Source organism: Bos taurus, chromosome 10 (assembly GCF_002263795.3).
Source record: "Bos taurus isolate L1 Dominette 01449 registration number 42190680 breed Hereford chromosome 10, ARS-UCD2.0, whole genome shotgun sequence".
Taxonomy (NCBI): Eukaryota; Metazoa; Chordata; class Mammalia; order Artiodactyla; family Bovidae; genus Bos; species Bos taurus.
This window is the reverse complement of record NC_037337.1, coordinates 21,660,365-21,670,779: the sequence shown is the minus strand read 5'-3', so window position 1 is coordinate 21,670,779 and position 10,415 is coordinate 21,660,365.

Sequence of the window (10,415 nt, the reverse complement as noted above, 5' to 3'; positions counted from 1 at the left end):
CAGTCTGGTTAGAGGGAGAGGTGAACACAGTGAGACAGGGCCATGACAGTGACATGGAAAAGTTACTCTGGGAGCGCCCCACAGTGGGCAGGCCAGACTGGCATCTGGAGAAAGTGATTTCTGAGCTGAGTCTGAAAGGACGAATAGAAGTTAATCTGGAGAATATGCCAAGCAAAGGAAATAGCTTAAAAGGCACACCGGTGGGAGAGTGTGATTTAAATTCAGTGTGACTGAAATGCACTGCGCTCTTGACCAAACATTGAGAGGTGCAAAAAGAAATGTAAATCACGAAGAGCTTTAGTGCCATACTCAGTGAATTGTCTTGAAAGTATCCGGCAGTTTTAAACAGAACAGTGATTGGATCTGGCAGCTTAGTAGGATGGAATGGATTGGGCAAATCTATAGGCAGAGAGCAGTTAGGAGGTGATTAGGGTAATCAAAACAAAGAATAAGGAGAAAGAAAGCAAGATTAATGAAAATAGAAAGATGATGGATTCCAAGCATATTTATAAAATACATACTTGACGATCACTTACGTCTAGAAAATTAGTTTTAGAAATAATGGCATGGGTGCTTAAAGGTCAATAAAGATGTTTATTATATCGTATTTCTGCAACAGTTAAAAATTGGAAATGTTGTGTGTCCATTAACATGAGATTAATTAAATTAGGATATAACTTATCAAAGCATGCAAACTTTAAAAAGAATGATGTATAAAGGTAAAAATATTAACTAAAAACAAATTGTAGGGCTTCCCTGGTGGCTCAGTGGTAAAGAATCCGCCTGCCAATGCAGGACACGTGGGTTTGATCCCTGGTCCAGGAAGATCCCACATGGTGTGGAGCACTTAATCCTGTGCGCCACAACTATTGAGCCTGAGCCCACAAGTCACAACTGTTGAGCCTATGTGCTGCACCTACTGAAGCCCACGTTCCTTAGAACCTGTTCTCTGAAACAAGAGAAGCGACCACAATGAGAAACCCATGCACCGCAACTAGAGTATCCCCACTTGCCATAGCTAGAGAAAAGCCCCTGCAGCAAGAAAGACCTACAACAGCCAAAAATAAATAAGTAAAATTAAATAAAAAAACAAACTGTAGATATTATGTATGTAATGTCACATTTTCATTTAAATGTGTCTAACATATGTGTATTGTGTGTTGGTATATGCATTGAAAAAATTTCTGAAAGGATTTATATAAGACCTGTCAACCATGTTTGTCTTTGGGGAATAGGGTCGGGGTGATGGGCTTTCACTTCCTGATGTCTAAACCTGTGTTTTCATTTTTTAAAAATTGTATGCAACATGTGAGCCTGAATAGAAAACAAAACATTTTCTTTTTCTATAAAGGACATTTGTGGGACAGTGGGTGAAATTTGACTAAGGTTTCTAGATTAGATAATAGTACCATATCAATGTTAATTCTTTGATTTTGATAATGGTATTGAGTTTATGGGAGAGAATGTCCTTGTTTATGGGAAATACACACTGTATTATGTCTAATCTTGTCATAGTTAGGAGCCATTGTCAAATTCAAGGTCATTAAGATTTGGCCCTATTGCTTCTTCTAAGAATTTTATGCTTTTTGCTCTTACATTTAGGTCTTTGATCCATTTTTAGTTAATTTTTGTATATAGTATAAGTAAGGGTCCAGCATTATTCTTTTTCATGTGGATATACAGTTTTCCTTGCAGTTTGTTGAAGAGATTATTCTTCCCCAATGGAATGGTCTTGACATCCTTGTTGAACATCAGTTGACCATAGATATGAGAGTTTATTTCTGGATTCTCAATTCTAATCCATTGGAGTACCCTTATGCTAGCACCACATTGTTTTGATGATGGTAACTTTGCTTTTTTTAAAAAAATAATTAGTTAGAACTGGGCCTTTGTTGCGTGCAGGCTTTCTCTAGCTGCAGCCAGCAGGGACTATTCTGTAGTTGTGGTGCACAGGGTTCTCATTGTGATAGCTTCTCTTGTTGTGAAGCATGGGCTCAGTAGCTGTGGCTCAAGGGCTTAATTGTCCTGCTGCAAGTGGGATTCTAGTTTCCAGACCAGGGATCGAACCTGTGTCCCCTGCACTGTCAGGCAGATTCTTAAACACTGAATCACCAGTAACTTTATATAGTATGTTTTAAATTTGGAAAAAGAGAAGCTAACGGCAAAGAAGAAAAGGAAAGATATACCCATTTGAATGCAGAGTTCCAAAGAATAGCAAGGAGAGATAAGAAAGCCTTCCTCAGTGATCAGTGCAAAGAAATAGAGGAAAACAATAGAATGGGAAAGACTAGAGATCTCTTCAAGAAAATTAGAGATACCAAGGGAGCATTTCATGCAAAGATGGGCTCAATAAAGGACAGAAATGGTATGGGCCTAACAGAAACAAAAGATATTAAGAAGAGATGGCAAGAATACACAGAAGAACTATACAAAAAAGATCTTCATGACCCAGATAACCACGATGGTGTGATCACTTACCCAGAGCCAGACACTCTGGAATGCAAAGTCAAGTGGGCCTTAGGAAGCATCACTGTGGACAAAGCTAGTAGAGTTGATGGAATTCCAGTTGAGCTATTTCAAATTCTAAAAGATGATGCTGTGAAAGTGCTGAACTCAATATGCCAGCAAATTTGGAAAACTCAGCAGTGGCCACAGGACTGGAAAAGGTCAGTTTTCATATCAATCCCTGAGAAAGGCAATGCCAAGAAATATTCAACTACTGCACAATTGCACTCATCTCACATACTAGCAAGTAATGTTCAAAATCCTCCAAGCCAGGCTTCAGCAGTACGTGAACCATGAACTTCCAGATGTTCAAGCTGGATTTAGAAAAGGCAGAGGGACCAGAGATCAAATTGCCAACATCCATTGGATGGTAGAAAAAGGAAGAGAATTCCAGAAAAACATCTACTTCTGCTTTATTGATTATGCCAAAGCCTTTGACTGTAGATCACAACAAACTGTGGAAAATTCTGAAAGAGATGGGAATACCAGACCACCTGACCTGCCTCCTGAGAAATCTGTATGCAAGAAGCAACAGTTAGAACCAGATATGGAACAATAGACTGGTTCCAAATCGGGAAAAGAGTATGTCATTGCTGTATATTGTCACCATGCTTATTTGACTTATATGCAGAGTACATCATGCAAAATGCTGGGCTGGATGAAGCACAAGCTGGAATCAAGATTGCCAAGAGAAATATCAATAACCTCAGATATGCAGATGACACCACCCTTATGGCAGAAAGTGAAGAGGAACTAAAGAGCCTCTTGATGAAAGTGAAAGAGGATTGTGAAAATGCTGGCTTAAAACTCAAGATTCAGCAAACTAAGATCATGGATCCAGTCCCATCACTTCATGGTAAATAGATGGGGAAGCAGTGGAAACAATGCTTGACTTTATTTTTGGGGTTCCAAAATCACTGCAGATGGTGACTGCAGCCATGAACTTAAAAGATGCTTACTCCTTGGAAGAAAAGCCATGACCAACCTAGACAGCATATTAAAAAGCAGAGACATTACTTTGCCAACAAAGGTCCATCTAGTTAAAGATATGGTTTTTCCAGTAGTCACGTTTGGATGTGAGAGTTGGACTACAAGGAAAGCTGAGTGCCGAGGAACTGATGCTTTTGAACTGTGGTGTTGGAGAAGACTCTTGATAGTCCCTTGGACAGCAAGGAGATCAAACCAGTCAATCCTAAAGGAAATCAGTCCTGAATATTCATTGGAAGAAATTAGGCTGAAGCTGAAACTCCAATACTTTGGCTACCTGATGTGAAGGGCTGACTCATTGGAAGAGACCATGATGCTAGGAAAGATTGAAGGCAGGAGGAGAAGGGGACAACAGAGGATGAGATGGTTGGATGGTATCACTGACTCAATGGACATGAGTTTGAGCAAGCTCTGGCAGTTGGTGATGGATGGGGAAGCCTGGCATGCTATAATCCATGGGGTCTGAAATAGTCAGATACAACTGAGCGACTGAACTAAAATTTGGAAATTGTGAGTCCTCCAATTTTATTCTTCTTTTTCAAGATTGTTTTGGCTATTCTGGATCCTTTGAAATTCCATATGAATTTTTGAATGGATTTTCAGTTTCTGCAAAAAGCACCATTGGAATTTTCATAGGAATTGCACTGATCTGTATATCACTTTGGGTAATATTATCAACAATATTTAGTAGTTTTCCATACATAATCTTGCATCTCCTTGGTTAAATTTATTTTAAGTATTCTTTTCCTTTTGGTGCTTCTGTAAATGGAATTGTTTTCTTATGGATAACTTATTTTTGACAGAGGCAATATAGTTGAGAAAAGATCTTTTCAACAAGTGCTGCTGGAACTACTGGATATCTACATGTGGAAACCAAAAACAAAAGACACAGGACTTTCATGCATACCTCAAATCATGTAGAAAAATTAACTCAAAATGAATCATATTCTTAAACATGAATACAAAACTGTAAGTCTAGATTTCTAGAATTTTAGAAGAAAATGTAGGAGGAAATCCTTGTGACCTTCAGTTAGGCAAAGACTTCTTAGATATGACACCAAAAGTATGCTCCATTAAAGGACCAACTGATAAATGGGACTTCACCAAAAGTAAAAATTTGCTCTTCAAGGGGAATTGCCTGGTGAACCAGTGGCTAGGACTCGGTGCTTTCACGGCCGTGACTGCATGGCATGGCCAAAAAAAAAACCAGAAAAAAACAGTCCCTGTCCTGCCTCACCCTTACTCTTTAAAGACTACTATTAAAAGATTGAAGACACAAGCCACAGATTGGACATGTATTATTTAATAGAGAAATTTCTTCAGAATATATGAAAAACTCTCAAAGTTCAAAATATGAAAAAAAAACCCAACCTAGTTAAGCATGGTTAAACAAAGATTTTAATGACACTTCACACATATTTGGGCTTCCTGGTGGCTCAGTAAAGAATCTGCCTGCAATGCGGGTGACCTGGATTCAATTCCTGGGTTGGGAAGATCCCCTGGAGAAGGGAATGGCAACCCACTCCAGTATTCTTGACTGGAAAAATCCATGAATAGAGGAGCCTGGCAGGCTACAGTTTATGGGGTTGCAAAGAGTTGGACACAACTGAGCAACTAACACTCACACACATTCGTTTCTATATAAGCACACAAATATATGTTCATCATTAGTCATTAGGGAAACAGCAATTAAAGCACAATGAGATACTAGTACATACCTATTAGAATTAATAATAAAAAGACTGAACATTCTGTGCTGGCAGTAACGTGAAGAACCTGAAACTCTTATACATTGCTTGTGGGAATGGAAAATGGTACAACACAATCACTTTGGAAAAGTTTGGCGACTTCTTCAAAAGTCAAACATGTACCTGACATAGTTACTATATGATCTAGCCAAGGAAAAGAAGACATATGTCCAAACAAAGACTTGAATATGAACATTTATAGCAGCTTTGTTATAGCCCCAAACTGGAAACAATTCAAATTGTTTCATGAACAGATGAATGCACAAATTGTGGTATTTACATATTAGTGCTTCCCTGGTTGACTCATCCTTAAAGAATCTGCCTGCAATGTAGGAGACACAGGTTCAATCACTGAGTCAGGAAGATCCCCTGCAGAAAGAAATAACAACCCACTCCAGTATTCTTGCCTGGGAAATCCTATGGACAGAGAAGCCGGGTGGGCTACAGTCCATGGGGTTGCAAGAGTTGGACACGACTGAGCAACTAAAACCACCACTGCTACATATGATAAAATACTATTCAGCAACAAAAATGAAAGAATTATTGACACATGCAAGAACATGGATGGATCTCAAAATCCTTATGTTGAATGAAAGAAGCTCAACAAAAAGTATATATGATTTCTATATGTAAAACTCCTGAAAATGCAAACTAATCTGTAGTGCTATAAAGTACCTATGTTACCTGGAGAAAGAAATGTAGGGGAGGATTGGGAGAGATTGTTAACAAAGAAGCATGAAGAAACTTTGGGGCATAATGGATATCTTCACTATCTTTAATGCAGTGATGCCTTCAAGGCTTTATAATATGTCAAAACTTATCAAATTATGCATTTTAAATATATACAGTGGGTCTGAAAGATAGAAGGGATAGAAGGGATAGGCTACCCACTCCAGTATTCTTGGGCTTCCCTTGTGGCTCAGCTGGTAAAGAATCTGCCTGCAATGTGGGAGACCTGGGTTCAATATCTGGGTTGGGAAGATGCCCTGGAGAAGGGAAAGGCTAGCCAGTCCAGTATTCTGGCCTGGAGAATTCCACAACTCTATAGTCCATGGGGTTGCAAAGAGTCGGACACAACTGAGCAACTTTCACTTCACTTCACATGTCAATTCTGTATCAATAAACTTTTTTAAAAGCTACCAATCTGATGTATAGTTAGGTTCATTTGTTTTAGTCTTCAAATTTTAGGAGTTGCTTTTTAATTCTGTTTCTGAATATGTAAAATAATTGCATTTCTATAGACAAAATTATATAACCAGTTAAATTCAGGGAAACATTCCTTTCATATTTTCACTTCTACAATGTTCCCTTCCTATCTCCAGAGGTAACTTTTTCTTTTTGCAATTTCTGTTTTATCATCTAGAGTTGCTTTTTTATATGCATTTATACTCCCCCATTTTTTGGCCATGTTTTGGCCACAACATGTGGGATCCTAGTTCTGCCCCCAGGGATTGAGCTGGTGCTCTCTGCAGTAGAAGCTCAGAGTTTAACCTCTGGACTGCTAGGTCAGTCCCCTTCCCAAAACAAAGAATTGCACATTATGTAACCTATACCTTTTGTTTTCATTTAACAATAAATTCTGGAAATTGCTGAATATTCTTCTTTTAAAAAATTCTTTTATTTATTTACGGCTGCCTTAGTCTTTGTTGCTTTGCTCGGGCTTTCTCTAGTTGCTGCGAGTGGAGACTACTCTCTAGTTGTTGTGCACGGGCTTCTCATTGCAGTGGCTCCTGTTGTCTCAGGGCACAGGCTCTAGGTGCACAGGATCCAGTAGCTGCAGCACGTGGGCTCGGTAGTTGTGCCTTGTAGGCTCTGGAACGCAGGCTCAGTAGTAGTTGTGGTGCATGGGCTCAGTTGCTCCATGGCATGTGGAATCTTCCCAGACCAGGGATGGAACCCGTGTCCCCTGCACTGGCAGGTGGATTCTTATCCACTGCGCCACCAGGGACATCTCTCCTTTCTTTCTATTTAAAAAAATATTTGTTTACTTATTTGGCTATGCTGGGTCTTATTTGCAGCATATGGGATCTAGTTCCCTGACCAAGGATCAAACCCAGGCCCCCTGCATTGGGAGCCCAGAGTCTTAACTACTGGATCACCAGCGAAGTCCCTCTCATTTCTTTTTATATGTGCATAATACTCAACTGTGATTTGTCACTGATAAACATTTGCTATTATAAATACTAGTGCAAGAAAATAACCTTGTTCATAAGTGATCTCATATTTTTGCCAGTGCATCTTTGAGACAGATTCTTAGAAATGGAATTGCTGGGTTAAAGAAAAATATATGTGTAACTTTCCTAGATAATGTCATGTTCACTACAGAGTGGTTGCTGTGTTTGGCATCCTCACCAGCAACATATGAGTGTCTGTTGCCCCCTAACCTTGACAAGTGAATATGTTACGAAATACTTGGGTCTGCCAGTCTGATCGATGAAAAGTGGTAGTTTGATGGAGTTTGCTTATCCCACTAAAAGTGAGGTTGAATATCTTTTCATATGTTCAAGGGCCATTAAATTTTTTTCTATGAACTGTTTATGCCTTTTGCTCAACTTTCTGTTGTCATTGGTTTTCTCTTTTTAGAAGTTCTTTGTATAGTAAAGTTATTAACCCTTTGTGATTTAAGTTGTCACAATTTGTCACTTAGGTTTTCACTTCATCTATAGTGGGCTTTCTCTGTGTATATGTGTGAGAGAGAAAAATTTGGACTCTTTCTCCAAAGGGTGTTCTTTTATTTTTATGTTGCCAAGTTTATCAATCTTTTCTTTTATTGCTTCTAGACTTGGATCATAGCAAGAGTTCTTTACATGCACACACACACATCTTTTAATCACGTTAAGGAAATATCCACTGACTCTTACTTCACTGAAATTTTAAATCAGAAATGGATATGAATTATGACAAACGCTTTGTTGGCAACTGGAGAGAAGCATATGACATTTCTTCTTAGAAATATTACTATAATAAGTTACATTAATAGATTTCTTAATACTGAATTATCTTTTTTTTTAATGAGCATCACCTGGTCATACTTTAAGAAATGTACTCTATTTTCTATCTTATTTAAGATTTTTGAATCAATATTCACAGGTGAGATTGTTATATGGTTTTCTTGTGTATATGTGTGCAATCTTTATCATTTGTTTACTAAGTTCATTTCATAAAATGTTTTTAAAAGTGTTATCCTTTTTCTATGACCCAGAATGTGTAAGTAGAATTAAGATTATATTTAGGAAAACTATGCAATGGTTTGAGTTATGGGCTGAACTAATCACTTTTTAGTGGAACATCTTTTTAACCTGAAAGAACAACTAACAAACTATACTTATTCAGATTTGGGTATTTGATAGACATTTTCTCAAAAATATACAAACTGAGTTTGTCATTTCAAGGAAAACAGGTGACTTAGTGTAATACTTATTGCCAATGATAAAACTCAAACTTTCAGATGAAAATAAAAATTTTGAGAAACTTGTATCTGTAACTGTGTGCCTGACTACTTCCCAATACTCAAAGATTTTTCTGGTGAGATTGGTAATGATAGTAACAAAGGTGATTTTAAAATATTATAAAATGAGTGTGTCAATATTTAATATTGTTTCATGAAATGTGTCAATGTGTATAACTCAGTGAACTAGTATTTTCCAAATGACCAATTTGGTCTAAATGTAAAACGTGACAAGTTCATTGATACAGTGCAGCTAGCTTTTAACAAACTCCCACTTCTTAAATGTTGATGTAGTGTCAAAGAAAAATATTAACAAAATCTAAATAGGTGAATAGTGGACTCACTGGAAAAGATCCTGAAGTTGGGAAAGATTGAAGGCAAAAGGTGAAAAGGGCAGCAGAGAATGAGATGGCTGGATAGCATCACTAACTCAATGGCTATGAACTTGGGCAAATTCCAGGAGATAGCGGAGGACAGGGAGACTTTGCTTGCTGAGACCCACCGGCTCGCAGAGTTGGACAGCACTTAGCAACTGAACAATAGGCTCTAGGGAAATACTACTCTCTTTTCCAGCTACATACTTGAGTGAGTCCAGATCTTTACACGCTTCAACCAAAACAGTATACTGTAACAGAGTGATTGCAGAAGTACATGTGTGAATCCAGCTGCTTTCTATTAGGTCAGATTGTGTGTGTGCACGCGCGCGCGTGCGCGCGCACACACACACACACACACACACACACACACACGCATGCTCAGTTGTGTCCAAGGCTTTGCAACCCCGTGGGGTATATAGCCCACCGGGCTCCTCTCTCCATGGACTTTTCCAGACAAGAAATACTGGAGTGGGTTGCCATTTCCTTCTCCAGGGGATCTTTCTGACCATGGGATTGAACCCACATCTCCTGCATCTCCTGCGGATGCTTTACCACTGAGCTAGCTACCTGGGAAGCCCAGGTAGCCGGTGTTGTTCAGTCGCTGGATCCTGACTGATTCTTTGCCATCCCATGGACTGCAGCACGCCAGGCCTCCCTGACATCATCAGATGCCTGGTCAGATAGTAAGAGATTATAAAATGGTAAAATAAAAGTGATGCCACTCTTCTCACTAAATTATATTTATTTTGGAACATATAGTTATATTTCACAGGTTATGTTACCACTTAATGGGTTTATTATTGTTGTTTTCAAATAAATTAATAAATATTTTTAACTTTTCAGTTTTAATTGCTAATATGGTGAATATTGATAGATACAATCCACAGAAACCAAAACTTTGTAGGGAGGGAGTCTTCAATATATATATATATATTTTTTGCCACAGCATGCCTGGGATAGAGGATCTTCCTTCCCCAACCAGGGATCAAACTGTGCCCCAGCAGTGGAAGCGCAGAGTCCTCACCACTGGACCACTGGGGAATTCCTTTCAATACTTCTTAAAAGTTAAAAGAGTTCTGAGACCAAGAAGTTTGCAAATCAGCATTTGTTGACTTCCTCAAGAAAATTTCATGTTCACATTTTTTTTTGGTCAGCTACTTTTATAATTGAACAGAGCCATAAAATTCTTGGATCATATTTTCTTTTTGAAAACCTTGAAATGTATCTTCATTGTTTCTAGCATAAAATGATTCTGTAAGGAAGTCTTATGCCAATCTACTTTTCTTTTCCTTATAAATGGCTAGTATTTGTTGTCTGGATGCTCAAAGGGGTTTTCCTTATCTTTTTTCC